The 24,099-nt window shown below is 33.9% G+C and overlaps 1 protein-coding gene across 13 annotated transcripts in view; it reads left to right on the top strand.

The window, feature by feature from the left end:
- Positions 1–24,099, top strand: part of NOL4 (nucleolar protein 4) — a 381,831-nt gene that overhangs the window by 151,543 nt on the left and 206,189 nt on the right. The window lies entirely within an intron of this gene.

Raw genomic sequence — 24,099 nt, 5'->3', positions numbered from 1 at the left:
TGATTGGTTATTTCAAGGGGTTATCAATTTTATTAATATTATCACAAATGAGCATCTAGCTATATTGTGCTTTCTCTGTATTTTGTATGTTTTGTATTTAATTGATGTCACACTTATTATCTTAGGATTTACTTCATTCTGTTAGTTTGCATTTAATTTGTTTTGTCCCTGGCTATTTAGTTTTAAACTCCTCATAGCTAATACTAGCATATAAAACTATATATTTCTTTCTAAGCACAACTTTAGCTTCCTTACACATGTTTTGATACATTTTGTTTTCATATTAATTTAAACAAAAATATTTTACAATGTTTGGTGATTTCTTACTTAACCAATAGATTATTTAGAAGTTGGTGTTCAATTTCCAAATATTTGGTTTTATTTTTTAGATTTTATATTGTCTTCTATATATAAAAAACAGCCTAAAAATAAAATGACAGACAAAGGCATTTAAGTAGTTTAAAATTTTTTGTAACTTGCTGTATGGTCCAGCACATGACCTGACTTGGTAAATGTTCTTGCACACATGAAAATAAGAGGTATTACACAGTTGTTTTGTGTGGTATTCTGTTTATGCAAACTAAGTCAACTTGATTGATAGTGTCATTCAAATATATAGTCTTTTTCTTTTTTCATCTACTTGTTCTATTAATTTGCCATAAAGACATGTTAAAATCTCAAACTACGATTGTGCATTTATCTACTTCTCTTTAATTCTCTCCATTTTTGCTTCATGTATACTGAAGTTCTGTTATTAATAACATACACATTTAAAATGATGTCTTCCTGTTAAATTGACCCATTGGTCTTTATGGGATGTCCCTGAATATCTCTGGTGCATTTTGTCTTGAAATCTGCTTTGTCTGATGCTAATATAGCCACAACAGTTTTCTTATGATTAGGGTTTGAATAGTGTGCCTTTGTCTGTCATTTTATCTTTTTTTGTTTGTTTGTTTTTTGAGATGGAGTCTCGCTCTGTCACCTAGGCTGGAGTGCAATGCTGTGATCTCAGCTCACTGCAACCTCTGCCTCCCGGGCGATTCTCCTGCCTTAGCCTCCTGAGTAGCTGGGATTACAGGTGCCCACCACCACGCCTGGCTAATTTTTGTATTTTTAACAGAGATGTGGTTTCACCATCTTGGTCAGGCTGGTCTCGAACTCCTGACCTCATGATCTGCAGGCCTCAGCCTCCCAAAGTGCTGGAATTACAGGCGTGAGCTACTGCACCTGGCCCCTTTCATTTTATCTTTAAACTGTTTTGTAATATTTAAGATATAGCTCTGTAGGTTATCATATAGTTAGGTACATTCCCCCCTCATTATGTGCGTAATATACATATACTGATGCTCCTTGTCTTACGATGTGTTACATCTCAATAAACCCATTATAAATTGAAAATATTATAAGTGAAAAATGCATTTAATACATCTAACCTAATGAACATCATAGTTTAGCTTAGTCTGGCTTAAAAGTGCTCAGAACACTTACATTCACTTATATTAGCCCACAGCTGGTCAAAATCATCTAATACATGGCCTATTTTATAATAAAGTGTTGAGTATCTTGTGTAGTTTATTGAATAATCTACTGAAAGTTAAAAACAGAATGGTTGTATAGATACTCAAAGTATGGTTTCTGCTGAATCTGCATCACTTTCATACCTCTGCAAAGTCAAAACATTATAAACTGAACCATCGTTAAGTCAGGGATCATTGTGTGTGTGTGTGTGTGTGTGTGTGTGTGTGTGTCTGTCTATTTGTGTATATCTTCAGCCTGACAATCTCTGCCTTTTAACGGGAGTATTTTAAACTCTATTTCTTTTAGTGGTTGTCTGGGAATTTCAATATGTATCTATATTATAGCAAGTTTTGAATTCATACTTCACCATATTATTTTACTTTTTGTTTACTAAAAGAGCTTTGTTCACTATTTTGTTTTAAATTAACACAATCTTTGTATGTATTTATTGGGTACAATATAAATTTTGATACATGTATACATTGTGTAATGATCAAATCATGTTTTTTGGCATATCCACCACCTAAAACATTTATCATTTCTTTGTGGTGAGAACACTCAGAATCTTCTCTTTTAGTTACCTTGAAATATACACTATTGTTTACTATTGTCACCCCTGCTATGCTACAGAACACCGGAACTTATTTCTCCTAAAAGTAACTTTGTACCCATTGACCACACCATTTTATTTTAATGTAAGAATTTTAAAATTATATATTTCCAATTGTTTCCTTTGTTATTTGTGTTATTGATTTTATATATTACACTTGTTCATAAATTATAAGATTCATGTTTATATTGTTATTTTTGCTTATAATAGCCTTTTACAAAGAGTAAGAAGCATAAAGAATCTTTATATATTCCTATGTATTTATTATTTCTTTCACCTTTCTTTTAAGCTATGTTTCTTTCTGAAATAATTTTTCTTTATACTGAAAAATTTACCTTATCATGTCTTATAGTGCAGCTTCTACAAGTGACAGATTCTCTCAGCCATTGTTTATGGGCTGTGTCTTTATTTTACACTCACTTTTAAAGGATGTTTTCACTGACTGTATAACTCTACACTGTGAACATGTTTTCCGAGTACTTTAAAGATTGTGTTCCTTTATGTTCTGGCTTAAGTTGTTTATGTGCAGTCAGCCATCATTCTTATGGTTGTTCCTCTCTATATTATGTGGAAATAAATGAAAATCAACAAATGAGAAGAGGCAAAGTCTATTTATTCAGGGCTTGGTATAACAAGGGAGTCAGCCACCATCACGTTTTCATTTGTCAGAGACTGAAAGGTAAGTAGAGATGTGGTGAAACTTTATAGTGTAAAAAAGGCAAGGTGGGCCGGGCGCGGTGGCTCACGCCTGTAATCCTAGCACTTTGGGAGGCCGAGGCGGGCGGATCACGAGGTCAGGATATCGAGACAATGGTGAAACCCCGTCTCTACTAAAAATACAAAAAATTAGCTGGGCGCAGTGGCAGGCGCCTGTAGTCCCAGCTACTCGGGAGGCTGAGGCAGGAGAATGGCGTGAACCCGGAAGGCGGAGCTTTCAGTGAGCCGGGATTGCGCCAATGCACTCCAGCCTGGGCGACTGAGCGAGACTCCGTCTCAAAAACAAAACAAAACAAAACAAAACAAGGCAAGGCTACAGGTATGCTCTAATTGAAGACTGTTGGCATAGCGAAGCTGGAGGTGGGCTACCTAGAACTGGGGTATCTTATATGATTAGTTAGGGATGCACAGGACTTTCTCTGGTTGGTTCTAAGTTGGAGGCAGGACTAAAATTAGGAGATCTGTCTATTATTAATCAAGTCTTAGCCATTTGGGACCAATTATTTCAGATGTTTTTGTTTGATTTTGTGAAATGGTTGCTAGAGATAGTAATCTGACTTCATACAAGTCTGACATGGAAAGTAAGCTGGCTTCCTGAGCGGGTTACTGTGGATAATGGGTTGGTTTTCTGGACTGGTTGCTGCGATTGTGGGTTGAAACTCCATTTTGTAATTGAAATGGCGCTATCCATTTGTGTATTTAGTCTCTCAGTCATGTTCATTTTGTCTCTCTTCTTTTAAAATTTTATTTTCTCTTTGGTTTTCATCAGTTTGCCTATGATATGCCTAAATGCATTAAAAAAATTCTGCTTAGTGTTTGTTGAGCTTCTTAAATCTATGGGTTGATATTTTTCATCAGTTTTGTTAATTTTTCAGTTTTCTTTCTAGAAATTATCAGTCTTATTTTCTCTCTTCTCCTCTTTTGAGATTCTAATTACATAATTGTATGTGTATTTTTGAAGTTTATGCCACAGGTCACTGACCATCTGTTTTCCACTTGATTTTACAATCTTTTTTCTCATGTTTTAGTTTAGATAATTCCTTTTCACTTGATTTTAAATCCACTTATTCATTATTTACCCATGTCCAATCTTTTGTAAAAGGGATCCAATGAATTTTAATTTCAGACACTTTTTTCTACAACTCCATAATTTCCATTTGGTGTTTTCTTAGAGTTTCTAATTTTCCAACTAAATATCCCATTATTTAATCCACTATATCCATATTTTGTTGTAAATTGTTTCACACATCAATAATGGTTATTTTAAAGCCCAGACATGTTAATTTCAATAACTGAGTTATACATGGGTCTTATTCTTTTTATTTTGCTTTACCTTTATTATGGATAATTTTTTCCTTCATGTATCTTTTAGAGCTTTATTGTATTCTGAGTATTGCTATAAAAGAATGATTAAATAATAATATTTTATTGTTTTTATTTCCCAGATAATAAATCCCTTTTCTTTCACCATAGTTTTAATAATATTGAGTTCATCTTTGAGTTGCCAAACCTCTAATCTCCCAGACATAGCTTTTTAAATCTAGTCAGTACTTGAACTGAGAGGATGTTGTATTGCAATTCCAGATATGGTTATTCACTATTTAGTTTAAATTGGAAAAGCTTTTGGAATAAAATTACTGTGAGGATGCTCAGAAATAAGCAATTCTCTGCCAGGCGCGGTGGCTCATGCCTGTAATCCCAGCACTTTGGGAGGCCGAGGTGGGTGGACATGTGGTCAGCAGATCGAGAACATCCTGGCCAAGATGGTGAAACCCTGTCTCTACTAAACATACGAAAATTAGCTGGGCGTTGTGGCACGTGCCTGTAATCCCAGCCACTCAGGAGGCTGAAGCAGGAGAATTGCTTGAACCAGGGAGTTGGAGGTTGCAGTGAGCCAAGCTCGCGCCACTGCACTCCAGCCTGGCGACGGAGTGAGACTCTGTTTCAAAAAAATAAAAAATTAAAACATTAAAAAATTTTAAAAAAAGAAATAAGCAATTCTCTTAGCATTGTTCCTCCTTCACTGCTGCTGTTTTCATGTTACAATTTAGGGAGGAAGGAGAATTAGTTGACACACTAAGATATTTGTGTTTATATTTGGGGCTATTTTCCATTTTTTAACCATTTTGCCACAGTGAACTGTCACCTAGTCTTGGCTGATTTCCCCAGCCCTGCAAAGCCTCTCCCTCTGTAGCAAGTCTGCTTCTCCATTATTCATGCACATTAATGCCCACTTCATGTATGGAAGCCTAAGAGGGTCTTTGCTCACCTCCTAATTTTCCTCCCACCTCACTGGCTTTTCTTTCTCATTTTCTTTCTTAATTTTTTCCCATTTCTCCCATCTCTTTACTTTACAGTGCCTTGTGGCTTCATCTTTGGATGGTTTTTGTTGTTTTATATACAATCACTCTCTTGATGATATTGTCTAGACACATCTTTAACTACTGCCTATGCACTGATGACTCATGTTTATATCTCCAAACCAGACCCACCCCCCAAACCAGGCTTATATACCCAACAGGGTATTTGACAGTACCATTCAGGCACAAAATAAAAAAAAATAAACACATCCCAAACTGAGCTTATCTCTTTCACTAAATAAATAAATAAATAAATAAATAAATAAATAAATAAAATAAAACCTACTCCACCTGCAATCCTTTGCTTCTCAAAGGCAACTCCATCCTCCCAGATGCTCCGACCAAAAGACTTGGATTTATAACTCCCATTTCTCTTGAATACATATCATTCTGTCCATCAGAAGACTCTTATATTTGTTCCTTCTGCCTTCATAATGTACCTAAAATCTGAACACTTTTCTCCACTTTCAAGTCTCTACCCTAGTCCAAACCATCTCATCATTTGCCTGGTTTATTAAAGTAGCCTCATACCTGATCTCCTTGCTTCTACTCTTGTATTTTTTCCTATCCTACAGTAGATTCTAAGCCCGATGATTCTTTTAAGACTGGAGTCAGATCACATGGCTTTTTTACTCAAAGCCCTTTCAGGGTTTCTCATCTCTTAGTGTAAAATTTAAAGTCCTGTAAATGGCATAGCTACAACAGCCTCCCTGCTGCTCCTCAAACATGCCAGGAATACACTGACTTCAGAGTTCTTTTTGATCATTGGTACTTTTGCCTAAAATTCTTTTATCTACTACATTTCTTGCCCCATTGCCTTTTTCAAGAGTTTGCTCAAATATAATATTCCAAGTGAAATCTTCTATGATTGCTTTCTTTAAATCGCAAATCCTGTACACCACCTCCATTTTATGTTCTCTATAACACATCTTTTCTTCTATCTATATAACTTACTTTAGTATTTTGTTTATTTTCTTTTTTTGCCCATTGGAATATAAGTAGGATGAAAAATATATTTTCTATTTTCTGTATGCTTTATCCATAGAATAATGCCTGACGTATAAAGGTATTTTTAAATGTGTTAATACATTAGTGGCTGATTCTTTATTAGTCAGCTATTGAGTTGTATTACCAACTTGAGTCTAAAGATGAAGAGCCTTCTTTGTTTTATAGTAATCCCTGACTTCTTTCTGATTATTCTTTTACATTAATTATATATAGAGTTTTGGAATTATTGTTACAGATAGAATAGAAAAAGCAAACACAATTTTCTTGAACAAAGGTTAAATGTTATCTTAGGAAAGGAACATACACTTATACTTCAGTGTTGTTGTTTTTTTTAGAAGAAAAGCTTTGGAAATAAGAAACTTTTCAAATATAATAAATTAAAATATTTTGTTTCATAGACAGTTTTGGAATACTTTAGTACTGATTTGACATGCAAGCTTTCTACTAGCCACTACATGCTGCTTTGAAAGGTTGGGGTGTACAGTGTAAATAAAGTTTGAACATTCAAGTTCTATGTAAATAGTTCAATATTGTTTGTAACAGAGCTCCAGAATATTTTCTCTTCATAGCAAGTTTAAGGCTATATTGTAGTAATATTTTAAGCAGCTGTGAAGACTCTTAAATAATTGGACACAGAAAAATTAAGAGTAGCTGCTCACAATTTAAGAATGGACATAAGAAACTTTCTATTTTAATGTAATAAAATGATAGCATCTCTTGAGAGTTGTTTGATAATTCTCAAGTGAATGAATCATCTGTAATAAAGAATGACTGTTTTACCATATAACTTTGCAGAAAAGAAAATGATATTTCAAGTTTGCCTTCTAAATTAAATTATTTATACCTATTATTTTTTAAGATTTACACAGAAATTACATTGAATCACTGCATATAAATTCCCGAAGCAAATTTAAATTTTTATTTTTGTTGTTAGAATATATACTTCAAATCAATCCTGTGAACCTGCTTATAATTTTTGAGATTAACAATCCCCAAGTCAAATTCGTAAGGGTTATATTTTGAAAAGCTGTACAGATATTTAAAACCTCTCAAAGTATAATAACTATATGCCATTTATTGGCAAATATTTGAAATTTTGACTTCCTTTTTATAATAGATAAAAATCTCCTCTAATATTCAGCCGAAGTCCTCAACTAAACCAAAGAAACAAATGTTTTGAAAATTCTTAGAAATCAATTACTTAGCATTTAATCTCTTATCAAAAGTTTTTATGTACCTGTAATGAGACTATGTAGTTAATAGATTATCCAAAGTTTTAAAAGTTATTATACTATGTACTAGTAAGTAGACATAGATTTGCATGATTTATAATAAAAAAATAAAATGAAGCTTCACTACAATTTCTGTGCATTTTGTAATGTAATGACAGAGAAATCCATTTAAAAATGTTTTGTGTGGGGTGTGGCTCATTTGCATGCCAGAATCCTTACTAGTAGCACAATTGATTTAAAACATTCTGCATTTTAGCCTTAAAAAATGAAGCATTGCTTTACATGAAATTATTGGGTAGTTACTTTTACAATACTTAATCTTTCTCTCTTTTGGTCTCTAAATTGTAGAATGCACTGTGACATCATTTTAACTTCAATAGGCAGGTAGGGAGGATGCATTTAACCGAAAGGGTAATGGAAACCAGTTTATGTGAGGGTTAATAAGCTCTTACTGGTTCTTAGTTTCTTTAACATTTTAACCTCCAGAGAAAATTAATAAATATTAAGTGTCAAAGGGGCTACACAATCAAATGAATTTATGAGATGATTGGGGATCCTTGAGAGAATAAACTAAATTATATGTGTGTGTTCTCTTTCAAGCATTTGCTATCTCTTCTAGGCTGGATTTCTATGCTAGTTTCTAAACAAGACTAAGCTCCTTTCTCTGCTAAAGGATGTAGTGATATCATTATCTAACCCTTTTTATTCAAGTTGACTGCCTGTTTTTATTGAATTGCTTTAATAAATCCAAAAAATTTCTATAGATTGTTTCTATAGATGATGCAAGTAACTATTGTATATTTTTCTTTTTTGGCATAAAAACAAGACACATATGATGTGTTTGTGTGTGTGTGTGTGTGTGTGTGTGTGTGTTAAAAAATACCATAGGGAATAAAACTCATGGTTTTTGAAATTTTTATGCATTGCAGTAATTATAGTAAGCTCCTTTGGATAGAAAATATAGAACATACTTGTAAGATTTGCAAGACTTAAGTCAACTGTATCAATTTTGGGGATACTAATGATACATAAAGACAAACCACAGAACTTTGTGTAATGATTGACTTACATTGCTATAATACAACTGAATTATGTGTCATAGAGAGTACTACTATTAACTACTGCATATTTGTTTATCATTTTAGAATTTCAAAGGGTAGTTTTCATAACAATAATAGTCTATGAGCATAAATTGGTATTTCATAACTTGGAATGCATGCTAATCTATCAGGATAAACTGTACCATAGTATATGATCCTTAAAGAACAGTTCCCCTTTTTAATGATTAGATGTAGATTCTGCAATTTCTCTGATACTATTTCAGACGAACTGCTGAATGGAGGGTACAGGGCCCAAGGTTTTTATAATGTTGTAGTAAATGTGGAGGAGGAAAAGGACATGTGCTCTGAGGCTGCATACAATCTCAGACAATACAACGAGTACAACTGCAGTATTATTTGCATAGGGTATTGATGGCAATCCTTTGTTGTAGCTTTCATTTTTCTTTATTCCTTGACCTGCTTCATTAAATTTCAGCAAATAAGAAAACTTGGCTAAGGATAGATTGTTTAGTCCTGTGGTCCCTGCTTCACTTTCCTTGGACTCATTCTGTCTTTCAATAATGCTCACCTTGCACCAATAAACGAGTCAGAATGCTTTGTGTTTCATAAGTGACAATATGCCAATTGTATTCTGTAGGTTATATTTGATTTCATATGATGGTCTTTGTAGTCTTATAATTGTTAATTATTTCTAAACACAAGAACCACTCAATTATACCAGTCAGTGTGTGGCAAGGAAAAATAAATGTCAGCTTCCAACTTCATAAATAGAGTTAATTGTTTTCTCTAGAGTGGTGTAATCATAATAAAAGCACTTTTGTAGAACTCCTAGGATGTGTTCTTTTAAGCAATATAATATCACCTTGAGAGAAAATAATCTATCTTTAATGTAATATTCAGTGATATACTACTGATATAGTTTATATATTTCTTAATTATTATCATATAACAAATAAAGCAACACATAATATCTGGAAACAATAATGTTTGTTTATATTTTGGTTTCACATCATGATTTATAAAGAGAATGTACAGGCATTATTTTATTTGGTCCTAACAAAAATTCTTTAAGATCAACAGAGGGTTGGTTATGTTCACTTAACAGATAGGAAAGCTCAGATTTGAAGTGCTGACTTGTGTCCAATAACACATTTTAAGTGCAAGAGTGAAAACCTCACGTACTTCATTTTAATACTGAATATTTATTCTTCTACATTGCAATTTCTGTTGTCAGAGATTGCAAAATTTTTATTAAATAATTTTGATTAATTATAATCCCTAAAACATATATTTTAGGGGTAAGATGGAGTGCAAATGGAAAGGGAAAATAAGATAATTAGTGGGTATTAAGTAATGGGATGATAAGGACTGAAAATTCCACTTAATTTATTTTGGAAAAGCAAAATATTTGCCCAACACATATTCCTATAAGGGAGTACTTGTGTTGAGACCTTTGGCTCAGTGGTTCTACATTGCTGCTGCTGATTTCAGGGCTGCTGTCCATTTGGCTTTGTTTCCCATAGTCTGATCACTCCTGTTGGATCAAGTCAAGAGATAGCTATGGTTTCTCTTCTCCATTTACTTCATTTGGGTTCAGTTTTTCATCTTTCGTCCATACCTCACCCAGCAATGAGTGATTGAGGAATGAGTGAGATGTAAAAAATATCAAAGGTAAATCACTCTTCTCTACCTATTCAGAAGCAAGGGTTCAATGCTAGTAGAAAAGACAATATAGCATCCATAAGTAAATTCTCCTGTAATTCTATGATATAAAGTTGATTGAATGATTAATGGCATTATGTATGACAAATTTGAAAATGTCCAACCAGTTCTGTATATTAGCAACGTTTTTGGTTTGGGATTTTCATTTACTTCAAATATTCAAAACATTTTATTCTGGATATAGGTAGTTTCTTATATGAATATGCACTATGGCTTTCTATCTGCTAGTATAAAAGTCCAAGTGGCTTTCTTCTATGACAATAGCTATAGACATATTTTCCATCTACCTGCCTATTTTTATTTTGATATACAAAAAAGTTGGACATTTGAGTAAAATTAAATATGTTATTCTATTTTTAAAAGTCATATAACCCCTTCTTTAACACATTCTGCATATAAACCAGATTAAATTTATTTCTTAGAAATTCTGAAAATTTCAAATGGGGAATGGAATGGAAATGGCAGGCATTATTGCTGCTGCATGTTATACACTTATGAAGAAAGGGTCATACTGTACTTCTTTAGCTAATTTATAAATTCCAGAAGAGGTTCGGCAACTTCCCCTCCTTGTCCCTTAGGTGAAGCTCAGATATTTGAGATCTAATTATTCAGTGCTAAATGAGATCTAGCATTATTCAGTGTTACATTTCTGGTTATCTGAAGTATATAACTAATATCTCTTATTATCTCTCTTCTACCAAATTTTTACAGCCCCTTTTCTTCTTTTGTTCCTTTGAGTCTTTCTGTTAATTATTAACAGCACAAACTTTGATATTTGGCATCTTTTAAAAAAAAGCTTTTTTTTTTAAAGTTCAGTGGTACACGTGCAGAATGTGCAGGTTTGTTACGTCGGTGAACAGAATACCAAATACGGCATGTTCTCATTGGGCATTTCTTATTTTGAGTCTTCAGTTTCTTCCTTTGACCATTTCCCTTAGCTTGCCAAGTCTTATCTTTATCTCACTTTTATCCGTGCTCCTGCTATATATTTTTTCCTATCTTGATAGGCTTAACGTCTCTCTCAGTATATGTCATTCTGAATAATACACAGTTATTTCCTTTGGTAATTGAAGAAAGAGGTAGTTCCTGATAACATGACTAGAGGAGTGTAGCAACTATGATAAATATTGTTAACTGCCTACTGACTGTTCAATCATTCTAGATATTAAAAGAAATACAATAGATATTTAAGACGTGATCCCTTTATCTCAATTAATTTATAACATTATGAATAAAAATATTACCCAATATAAAAATAAACAGTACATATTATAATAAACTGACTATATTTTATTGTCTTTCATTTATTCGTAGTTCTTAGGAGTTATTACTCCACCATTTAGGAGTTATTACTCCACCAGTGTGGAATTAATGAAAACAACAAGGTCGTCCTTCCTGAGCCAACTTTATAATCAACACAGTAGTGTCATTCAAGCTACGTTGTATATGTGCCTTGAAAGAATGTGTTTAGCTTGACTACTGGTTGACCTTTTAGGTGATATTTTAAAGCCCTGGCCACCATCCCATAAGCTCATTTTGTGTACATGATATTTTTCTGAAGGGCTCTGAACCTCTCAACTTATAATCACAGTAATGAGTATTATAATAGATTAACAGATTAACAGTGATCTTCTTTCCCCATATAATTAGGTCTACAGGATTTGCATATTGTCAATAACACCTCATTATATTTTTCTTACCCACTGTATGTGGAAGAGTATCATTAAGAATAATGTATTCCTTCAACACTAATTCAGCAAATATCTTTCAAATATCTATGATGAACTGATAACTAAGCCAAATACATGTATATAAACCTAGATTTTAACTATGTTCTCTCTTACATTTTTATATCTTATAACATTTAAGTGAGTGCTACATGATAATATAAGGCTGTTTTTGTTTTATATAAACCTTGGGGTTTCTTTTTCTATAAAACTCACACTCTTAGGGCGTGTCAGCGTCAGACATTTCTCTAAGTAATTTTGAAGTTCTATCTTCTGAAGAAAAAATGCTGAATGTCTGAGAAATACCTTTGTGACTTGCACTACATCAAGCAGCAAGGCAGGAATGATGTCTTTGTGCATTTACATAGCACTTTTATTTTTAAGAGGTCAGGGAATTTCATATGGATTATCTTTTTCACCCAGATTTTCCTTCTGCAGTAGTTGCCAAAACATAGAGGAATGAAATTTATTGCCTCAGGTTATGTAGTCCTTCTTAGGCACCACATGTGAACTTTCTCTAAGTCCTGGTTTTCTTTACAGTGTTGTCTCACAGATTTGTCCATTTCCTCCTAAAATGAATGAATTAATTCAAATAACAAGTATTGAGCATCCACTGTTACTAGACACTGTTCTAGGTAGTTGGGAGAAATCAATGAACAAAACAGGATAAAAAACAAAACAAGATCAAGCAAAGCAACCCTTTCTTTGTCCTCCTGAAACTTATATTTCAATAATGGGAAGAAGGGTGTGGGGAAGACAGAAAATAAACACCACCCATTAGTAACATACAGTATTTTAATAAGAAATAAATGCAATGGAAAAATAAAGTAATTATGAGGAAGTTAGGCCATGTGGTTGGGATATGTAAATAAGTTAAGCCAGTTGATTCAGAAATGATTTAAGTTCCCAACTATATAAAGCAATATCATTAAAAACTTGTTCAAAATTGAAAGAGTAAACACAATCCTGTGTTTACATATTCAAATGGAGAATAATTAAATTTATTAATTCAATCAGTAGACATTCATTAATGACCACTTGGTAGAAAGTGCTGTTCCAGGGACTGTGAGTATGGGGGTGGATACAGTGTAGATTCACTCTCAAGCTGTTCAGAGACTGGGGGACAGGATATTATAATTACTTATTGCTAATTAAAAATAACCATCCAAAAGCATAGCCCTTTAAAACAATAACCACTTTATTATCTCTTGTGATTCTGTGAGTTGACACAGCTTAGCTGGTGATGCTTCTGCTTCTCCTAGTGTTGGCAGGAGCTGTAGTCCTCTGAGGACTTGACTTGCCCGGACTGTCAGAGGTGGCTCACTCAATGACCGATGCTCTGGTGGGGGAAGGCTGGAAGGCTCATCTCGGCAATGAATTTGGGATACTAGACCATTTGGGTCTGTTTCTCTCCAGGTGTCAGAGCCTCTTCCTCTTCATGCGACCTCTCCCTACATGGTCTCTGCACATGGTTTCTCCAGCAGATAGTGAGACATTTACTTGGTGGCTCAGTGGTACAAAAAGTGCTAAAGAACTTGACAGACCTTCCCAAGAGTTAGTTCCAGAACTTACACAGGGTCATTTCCTCTATATTCTACTGGTTAAAGGGAGTCCCAGACCAGACCACTCCAGATTCAGAGAGGTTATTTCACAAGGAGAAAGTTATGGGTTTCACAGATTATTTGAAGCCATTTTTGGAAGCTAGTGATCCCAAGCGACAGTGTTTACAATATACACAAGGTACTGTGGAAACCCTGAAGAAGGTAATCTATCAATCTGGGTGCATTCAGGTGAGGCTTCCAAGAACAAAAGGATGCTGAGCTAGACATTAAGAAAAAAAATCAGAATTAACCAGTCAATGAGGAACAGGATATGCCAGGAAGAGAGACAGCATGAGACATATACAGGACATGGCATCAGAAGGGAGTATGGTGTGTCCAGAGAACTTCCAGTTATTTAATATGAGAGTGAGGTATAAATCCTTTCAGTAAATGCTGAGAAAGAAGGCTGCGTAAGACAAAACTTTGAATCGGGGGTATTTTATAAAATGAAGACAGTACTCTCACAGAGAGTTGGTCTGAGGACTAAATTATGTCGAGTATCTGGCACATATAAACTAAGCATGTGTATATATATATATGTATATCTATCTATCTCTCTATATATATGTGTGATTTTTAACATTTTTTGTCATGATAAAGGGTTTGAATTTCAACCAGAAGTGGATAGGAAGCCAATAAAGAATAAGATTTGCATTTTACAATGACCCCTTTGTGCAGAGTCCAGAGAATTTATGAGAAAGATAGATGCTGAAGAAAGAATAATCAATTTGATGGCTTTCTAGGTCAACAGAAAAGACATACAGAAGGCAGAGGCTGTGGAAAAGGATTTGAGAAAAAACTAGAAATTGTAAGTTAAATACACAACTTGTTTTAGTTTCCTTTTTTCCTAACGTAGTAGATCCATTTAATAATTCATTCATTATTGCAATATGTATATTCATATTTTTTAAGGTCTCTCACAGTGCAGGCACTGGGTTAAAAACTGTGGATACAGTTTCTAGTTGTGAGATACAGTTTTACATTCATGAAGTTCACAGATTTGTTATGAAGATTGCAATATTAATGATAATTACAATGGAATATGACAAGTGCTTGCTAGACGTAGACACATAGGAGTCTCATTACACCCAGATGGTAAATGTCAGTGAGGGTTTTTCCAGTAAAGTTTACTCAAGACATGAAAGCCAGCAGGAGAAAATTTTAGAAAGATAAAGGCCTCACCTAGCAGGACAAAGCAGGGGCAAAAACAAAGAGTTAGAAATAAGGAGGCCGGGCGCAGTGGCTCATGCCTGTAATCCCAGCACTTTGGGAGGCCAAGGCGGGCAGATCACGAGGTCAGGAGATCAAGACCATCCTGGCTAACATGGTGAAACCCCGTCTCTACTAAAAATAACAAAAAATTAGCCGGGCGTGGTGGCGGGCGCCTGTAGTCCCAGCTACTCGGGAGGCTGAGGCAGGAGAATGGCGTGAACCCGGGAGGCGGAGCTTGCAGTGAGCCGAGATCGTGCCATTGCACTCCAGCCTGGGTGACAGAGTGAGACTTTGTCTCAAAAAAAAAGAAATAAGGAACAACAGGCCAGCAGAGGAAGAGCACAATATAGACCTGGAGATGTGAGCAGGCCTGTTAAAGTGAGGAGCTGGATATAGCATAGCATCATTATGGCCAGAGCTTAGTATACAATGAAGAGAATGGGAGAAATGACATTTATGAGAAAAAATAACTGGAAAATTATCAACAGCTGAAATCAATAAGCAAAAAAGTCATTTACAATTCCTGAAATTATGCTCTGCATTTTTTAAATCCATGAAGTGCAGAATAATCATAGAAGCTTAAAGATAAAGTAGGCAAATGTGTTAGTAACTTACACTGTGTAATAATTAATATTAATTTTTATGAGCAGTATTTTATATTAACTTGCTATTTCCATAGCAATGTGCAACTAGAGCTGAGATGTATAAGGCATGATTCTTACCCTCAAAATCTTTCAAGTGCAGCTTCCTTCAGGAAATATTCCTTGACCATCCAGTGCATGTAATCATATTCTAATTTGTATTTAACAAATTGCCTAGCAAGTAATATTGTCAATAGATACTGTTACTTATTACTATTATTATTAATAAAGATAGATCACAGATCTTTCAGGGCAACAGCAGATGCCACGGATAGGCCATTTACCCACACTCCTGAAATTCAGTTCTACTCTCATTCTAGAAAACAGATTTGATTGAGATGTTGACCAGGTCAGGACAGTGGCACATATACAAGGCAAAGAACATTTTAGTTTTACCTGGGCTTAACCTTAGAAGCCCAATGTAAACAGAAACCACATAGTTTTTCAATATAGCGGTATTCTTTATCTGAGCACCAGGTGAATAAATCATGTGCCAAATTATGTGTGCTTGTGAGTGTACATATGCACACGTGTGAATTTTGGAGGAAGAGAGGATATATGTAAATATAAGTACATGGTACGGGGGAGGGGTAGATTTCTTTAGATTCTCAAGAACTCCAAACAGTGTAAAATCCCTGCCTTAAGGTGATGCTTAACTGAAATTCCTGCTTTAAGGTGATGATTAGTATTAGAATTGCCCTGTTTCTAAGCCTTTAAGAGGGACATGTCAGGGTTCATTAAGCACTCCAGGACTTCCTCCTATGCCTGAAGCTAGAGAAGAAACAAATCTTCCTAAGTCAAGGGTTGTATGCATTCTACTAAAGCCTTGTTCAATGTTACTTTTCAGTAACCAACTATCATATTTAAGTATTTCTCAGCATTTCAGTTAAAACTAAACTAACAGAAAGTGATGTTGGCAAGATGGCAAACCAAGAGGCCCGAGGCCCTAATTCCCCCCTTGAAGACACTGAGTTAACAATATATGGACCAGAATCCCTTTTTAAGAACTCTGTTGACCAGTTAAGAAGTAGCAGCACCCAGACCAATGCAAAACCAAAAAAAAAAGATCCTAGTAAAGTTCAGAGAATTTTGCATGCCCATGTCCTTTTCTTGAGTCAGTGTAGCATAGTGCACACTGGAGGAAACATTCCATACAAGGGCTCTTCTTTTACAATAGCAACAAGAGAGTGGATTGTGAGTCAGATATTCTGGTTTGTCTAGGGGCTTCCTGAAGTATTGGTTTCCATATCATAGCACTGATGGGAACAGTAGCAGAGTTTGGAAACCACTGAAAAAAGAGGCAAGCGGTTTGGCATGGTGGGTCCTCAGAGCTGTAGAGATTCTGTAGTTCTACAGGCAGATGCTAGAAGGAGCAGGAGATTATGAGCTCCTGAGAAAAAAATGGGCAGGCTGCTTAGGGAATTTGAGAGAAGTAAAGACATACACGAGCCCAGAGGAGAAACTCCTCAGAAACGTTTTGAGAGTCTCCCAAACATATAGCTAGGCTCATTGATGAAGGCCGTTCTCTGCACAAATCCAGTGCATAATGGCTTGGGCAGGTGAATGTGTTCTCAAATGCCCAAATCTCAAATATCAAGAAATATCACAAGGCATGCAAAGAAACAAAGAAATGTGGCTTGATGAAATGTACAAAACAAAACCTTGGATATAGAACCTAAAGAAAGGCAAATCACTGAACTTTCTGACAAATAATTAAAAACAACTATTTTAAATATGGTCAGTAAGCTCAAAAAAGAACATAGAGAGATGACTAAACAAAATCCAGAAAATAATGTATGAACAAATTGAGAATATCAGTGAAAAGGTAGAAACTATAGGAAAGAATCATATAGAAATTCTGGAGCTGAAAAATATAATAACTGAATTGCTGAATTGAAAAATTATTTAGAGAGACTTAATAGCAAACTTGATAAGGCAGATGAAAAAATCAGTGAACTTGAAGACAGGACATTTGAAATCATTGAGATAGCAGAGAAAAAAAAGGAATGAAGAAAAGTAAACAAAACTTAAGGGACTTATGGGGTACCATCAATCAGACCAATATACAAATTATGGAAATTCAAGGAGTAAAGAGAGACAGAGAGAGAGATAAAGGGGCAGAGTTTATTTGAAGAAATAATGACAAAAAACTTCCCAAATTTGAGGAAAGAAACGGATATACATGTTCAAGAAACTCAACCAACTGCAACCAGGACGAATCCATAGAGACTCCACCAGGACCCATTACAATCAAACTGTTGAAAGTCAAAGAGAGTTGTGAAAGCAGCAAGGGAAAAAAGACTCATCATGTACATTATAGCCTCTATAAGATTATCAGATAATTTCTCAGCAAAAACCTTATAGGCCAAAGGAAGTGTGATAATATTATTCAAAGTATTTAGAGAAAAAAATGCTGTCAACCAAGAATACTACAGCCAACAAAATAATTCAAAAATGGAGAGGAATTTAAGATTTTATCAGGTAAATCTGAGGAAGTTCATTCTACTAGATCTACTGTACAAGAAATGCTATAAGTGAGTCCTTCAAAGAATGCTAGATGAAAATACAAACTTCAGTAAAGAAAAATACATGGCCACATATAGTAACTTGTATTATTATAATTTTGATGCACAAATTTACTTTTAATTCTTATATAAAATTTAAATGACAAAAACATAAAAACAAATATATGTTAATGGATATAAAATACATAAAGATGTACTTTTGGACATCAATAACATAAAAGTAGGGACAATAAGGAGTAGAGTAAGTTGTTAGTAGTTTAAAATAAAATGTTATAATTTGTTTAATATGTTATATATAAAATATATATAATATGGAAATATGCAATATAGAATATATTAATATATAACATTATATAGAATGTTATGTTACAACTTTAATGTTTTGTCTAATTGCAACAGTAACAATGTATATGAAAGGAAATGAAAAGAAAGTCAAAGCATGCCATTACCAAAAGTCAACAAAAGACAAAGAAAAGCAGTAAGAGAGGAAAGGAGAAGTAATAGAGCTACAAGACACACAGAAAACAATTAACAAAATGGCAATACTATCTCCTTCCCTAAATCAGTAATGACTTTAAATGTAAATGGATTAAACTCCCTGATCAAAAGATATAATTTGCTGAATGGATTTAAAAAATCAAGATCAAACTATATGCTGTCTACTAGACTAACATTAGATGTTAAGGATACACATAGGCTGAGAGTCACAAAGATTAAAAACATATTCTATGCAAGTGATAACTAAAAAAGAGCAGAGGTGCTATACTAACATTAAAAAAGGAGACTTTAAAATAAAAATTGTTAGAAGAGACAAATAATAATATCACATAATTATAAAAGGGCCAATTTGCCAAGAAAATATATAATATTTTATAAATATTCGTGCACCCAATATCAGAGTTCCCAATAGATGAAGCAAACATTGGCAGAATTGAAGGAAGGAACATACAGCAGCACAATAATAGTAGGAGACTTCAATACCCCACCTTTAATAATGGATAGAACAACAACCAAACAAAAGATGAATAAGGAAATAGAGGACTAGAGCAATTCTATAAGCTAATTGGACCTAACATACATATAAAGAACACTCCAGTCATTCTTCTCAAGTGCACATGGAACATTCTTCAGAATAGACCTCATGTTAGGGTACAAAACAAGTCTTAACATATTTAAAATGATTGAAATTATACCAACTATCTAGCATTTAAAAATAATTATGTGAGAATTTGCTTGCCTCACTTACAAGTATGTGAATTTCCAGTATTCATCTTTAACATTCACTTTCATCTTACTCATAAACATGAGTAAATAAAAAAATGAAACCATATCCATGTTGAAGTATACTGGATTGTCAGTTGCAGTCATCTTGATTGTCACTGCCTACAAATATAATAGTTTGGTAAAAATCAATGTGAGTATTCTGAAAGAATCAATTGGATATATTAAATTTATAATAGAGTATTGAATATTTTATAATTCAAAAACCGTGTTAAAAATCTTTTATATCAGTATAATTATAATATTGCTCCCCCTTTTTTGGAAACTGGTTATTAAACATTTATCAGCATAGAACTGATATTACCATTTATCTGTTTCCTATATGTTCCTAACATTATTTTCTTAAGTATGTTTCTTAAGTCTGGACATTGTGTATGAAAAATAGTAGAGTGATAATAGAGAGGGTCTTAGGAATGTTATCTGGCTCAGAGACAATTTTCCATCTTCCAGCAGATAAGGGGGCACAGATCATTTGAATTAAATTAAGTATGGAACTGGCTTGATGCTGGGTTTTAGTTCTTATAATAAGCTTTTTTCTCCATATGTTTCCTTCCACTCATAGGGTCTAACCTACTGGTTGTCCCAGCTGAGATCCAGGACTCCTCATAAAAGCTCTTCCTCCCTAATGGTCCTTGGCTTTTTAGTTTAGAACTGAGAGTACAGCAAACACTACTGTATTTTTTTTCAACAGTTTTCTGTTTGTCTCATTTGCCTTTTGCTCGAGTATGCAAAGCCTTAAAGGCAAATCCATAGAATGGTGGTCTTACTTCTCTGCTACTACCTTCTGTCTGTAATCTTGACTACTTTACATCATTGCTACCATCTTCAATCTGAAATCCATTTTTTCTTCAGTATTTTAAGAGTTCCAAAAGTTCTCTACCTATTAGCAATGTATGTTCATACTCTTCGTCTCTCTTTTCACACCAAAATTGGTGTTTTCCCTGAGGGAAAAAGCTGCTTACAGAATGTTGGTTCACATTTCTCTGATGTCCTTCCCTCAGGGATCTTGGGCTCTCAAGTCCTAGTTCTCTCTTAGCTGTCTGATGCCTTTAAATATATTTTAATCATCTATATTTCAAAATTAGCTTTTCTGGTTATTCTCATTGGGAACATTGGACTGCTCCAATCTATTCCATTATGACTGTATCTACATGCTTGTTATATGATTTCATACGCCTACCTCCCTGTACCAGGAAAAAGTTCTCTCCTAGATTCTCTCGTAGCATTCTGTGTATAATTTTATAAAAATAATTAGCACTTTGAATCATAAAGTCTTATGTTTTTGTCCATCTGTACTATAATACTAGACCATGAGCTTCTAGAAATTAAATACTATCTTATTTTTCTGTCTATTCCTGATACATTGCACATGATTGCTGCTGAATAAATGATTGTTTAATAAATAATTTAAAAGTGTGGGAATAGATTTGTAGATTTCTGGACCAAACAGCCAATTATTTACCTGACAGATACTCCAAAGTTTGTTTTCCTCTATGTTTGTGTTTAAAACATTTTCCTTAACTTCTTTCAGTACTTGTACAGCTTTTTAAAAAAGATTTAAATGTTTAAGCCATCTGGAATTTATTTTGCTGTACAAATAAAGTGAGTTATAATTATCCTTCTTTAGTTGTTTTTTATCTTAGGAAAAAAAAGACAATGGTGTCAAAGTAAGGGCAATTTACTTTTACTTTTATAGAACAACCATGTATTACTCTATTTGCTAGAATAACATGCTTTTTAACTAAAGGAATATTTTTGAGCATTGTAAACCTATAATGGATTAGTTATTAGACAAATTTCTATTTCTGTCCTGATACTTTAGTATCCTTAGATAGTATTTATTCACTTTGTTTTATTAGATATTAAATTATATAGATGATGTGAGTAAATGCTAGTTAATATGCAGATAAGAACCTTTTTACATATTTAATCCTCATTAGATTTTTACTACTCCCTCTGTGAAGCCTTCCCATATTCCTTAGGAGAGAGTTGGCCACTCTTTTTCCTAGTTTCATGGTGCTTTCTTTGTGGCTCTTTTATGGCCCTTATCAATTTGCATTAAATGTATCTTTTTAAAATTAAAATTTTATCCCTATTTCTACTGCCTTTCTTATTCCAAAATTTGAATTTATTTTCCTCTGAAGCACTAATACTTAAGATACATTCATTTCCCCTGCCTGAAAACACACACACACACTGTCTCACACACTAGCAGGGAGAAACTTCCTTATAGTAGACATTTCTTTCTGTTTGGTTCACTATCATACCCCCAGCACCTAGAGCAGTGTCTGGCACATAGACTATGCTGAGTGACTGTATGCTTCCTGCATTAAATTGTGAACTCACTGAAGACAGGCACAGTGGTTCTAAGCCTTTGTATCCCAGCACCTACTACAATATCTAATAAAGCAGATGCTAAATCAATTTTCTAATAAGTGATAACTCATTCTCTTATAAAACTAAAGGAGATGTTATTGTTATTCACAGTCAAAGATAATCCTTTTTCTTTACATTTTCTTCTGACACATTTAGAATTCTAAAGTATTGTCTATTCACTTTGCTTTATTAAATATTACAGTCATATAGATTTTATTAAAAATATTTATTTTCATTTATTAAGTATATACCTGATAGCAGACTTTGTATTAAGAACAGGGGAGACAAAGCTGAATAATATTTAGTCCCTGTCTTCAAGGTCCTAAATGACACCTAACATTTACATAGTATTTTCAATATGTCAGGCATTATTATGAGAAATTTATACATATTTACTCCTTGAATTCTCATAAAGGTACTCTTATTATGTCCATTATGATGGTAAGAAAACTGAAGCAGAGAGAGATTAGTAATGCAGTTTGTCATCAGAGTCTGTGTTCAGTGTCTAGCCAAAGTCTAGAGGCTGTATCCAAGCCTTTCCATGAAAGGCGGCTTTTTAGAAAAAAATTGTTCTCAACTCCCCATTTGTTCCCCTTACTATGTAGGCTCCAATATTTCAGTCTTTTTACTCAGAACTGCCTTGGGGTTTATATTTAAAACTTGTTTTGTGAAAAGTGCTGTTTTTCCTACTCTCATTTTCCCTATTTCCCATAAGACATACATATTGTTTTAATTTACCAGATCTGCTGAATATTATGTTGAAAAATTAGGGCTCATAAAAATAATACATGAGAAAAAATTTAAAAACTATAGAATTTCTTGCAGTAGTGATTTCTGGCATTCATATAACCTTAGTTGTTTATAACTCACTTTTAACATCCAAATCTAAGTTGTGGCACACTCACCATAACTACTTAAATAATTTTTTCTACAAACAATATTGTCTTCTTGGGGAAGCTAGACAATATATAATATGATCGATGTCCAGGTAGTCAGTCCTAAAGGAATAGCAGATAGTAACATTATCTATTATAGCAGTAAATTATTTCAACACATTTTTAACTAAGAAATTATTTAGAAATAAATAATTCTGGTTGATTGATTTTGAAAGTAAACCATATGTTGTTTACATGTGTTGGCATTTATCCAGTTTCCCTGAATATGACAGTGAATTTTTTTTTTTCCAAAAAAAGAAAGCCCTTTACTAATTAGATAATAATGAACATAATGAAAACAGGTGCTATAACTTTTTGAATTATGAGAATGCATCTTCAGCGCAAGCTCTGAAAAGAGGATCATGAGGGGAAAATTATCTGCATATATTGTGAAGTGGGTACATATGTATCCTGGAGATATATTCCAAGGCACACATTAGCAAAAATTTAACAGCATTTTTTACTATGATGGAAATAACAAATACAAATCAAAATGAGTTTTAAAATACGCTGTCTCTTTTAAATGAACTACTAAATGTAAATACATGCATTATGTGCAATAATGAGATTCTAGTTAATATCATAAAGCTTTTCAAACGCATTAGGGTGACAAGCAAGAAGTAACTAAAGATAGCCCTATGATTTTCTAGAAGGCCAATGTGGCATTGAATCTGACTAACATATAGATCCTCACACCTCTGAGTGACAGCGACATCCATAAAGTCCTGTTCGCTCTCAGCACTTGAAAGAATAGATGTAGATGATATAGATTCCATTGCTTCAGCCACAAAGGAGAATAATTACAGACAGTGGGGGAAGGGTGGTATGCAGGAATAGATGCTCCTAACATAAAAGGTTGAGAAATAGAAAAGATTACGGGGAAATTAAGGAGTAAAGAGGACAGGTCAGATGACTCCCTGGGTGAGAACCTGAATCAGAGTGATTGAGTAAACTGAACCTCTGCTGCTGGGAGGGGAAAACTTTTCCTGCCCTGTATCTTTCCTTCCAATTGAAAAGGATGTACTCGTTTGAATCGCAGTAATGTTTCTGAAGAAAAATGAATGTTCAATGTTCAAAATAGCCAGAACTATTACAGTATACTATCAACTGTTTAAAATATATATTAATGTACGTGTTCATTATTTTCCAGAAAATTTAACTGCCATGTTTGAAAATAACATATGAAATCTGCCCTCCTACAATGTGGCTTGAAACTAGATCTCTTCTGCTGTGGCACAGGCACTTAAATTCCGCTTATCATTATTTTTCTAAATGATTAGCAGTTATTGTGATTATTCTCTGGATAATATATGTATGCAAAATGTGGCTGCAGGATTTGCTTTTGTTAGCATACCCCTCCCCCACTCTGAAACCTCAAGGCTCCAGACGTTGACGCCGGAGAGAGAAAATGGATGTGTGTGTGTGTGTGTGTGTGTGTGTGTGTGTATCTAACCTTCAAGTTGATACAATGGTGATGATATACAAACAAAAAAAAAGGTAAAGCTTCTCCTTGATAGTGCCATTCTCAACTCATTATAATCATTTTTAAAAATCTAAAAGTAAGCAAAATGCT

This window comes from Pan troglodytes, chromosome 17, assembly GCF_028858775.2.
Source record: "Pan troglodytes isolate AG18354 chromosome 17, NHGRI_mPanTro3-v2.0_pri, whole genome shotgun sequence".
NCBI lineage: Eukaryota > Metazoa > Chordata > Mammalia > Primates > Hominidae > Pan > Pan troglodytes.
This window is presented reverse-complemented; position numbering and strand designations above follow the sequence as displayed.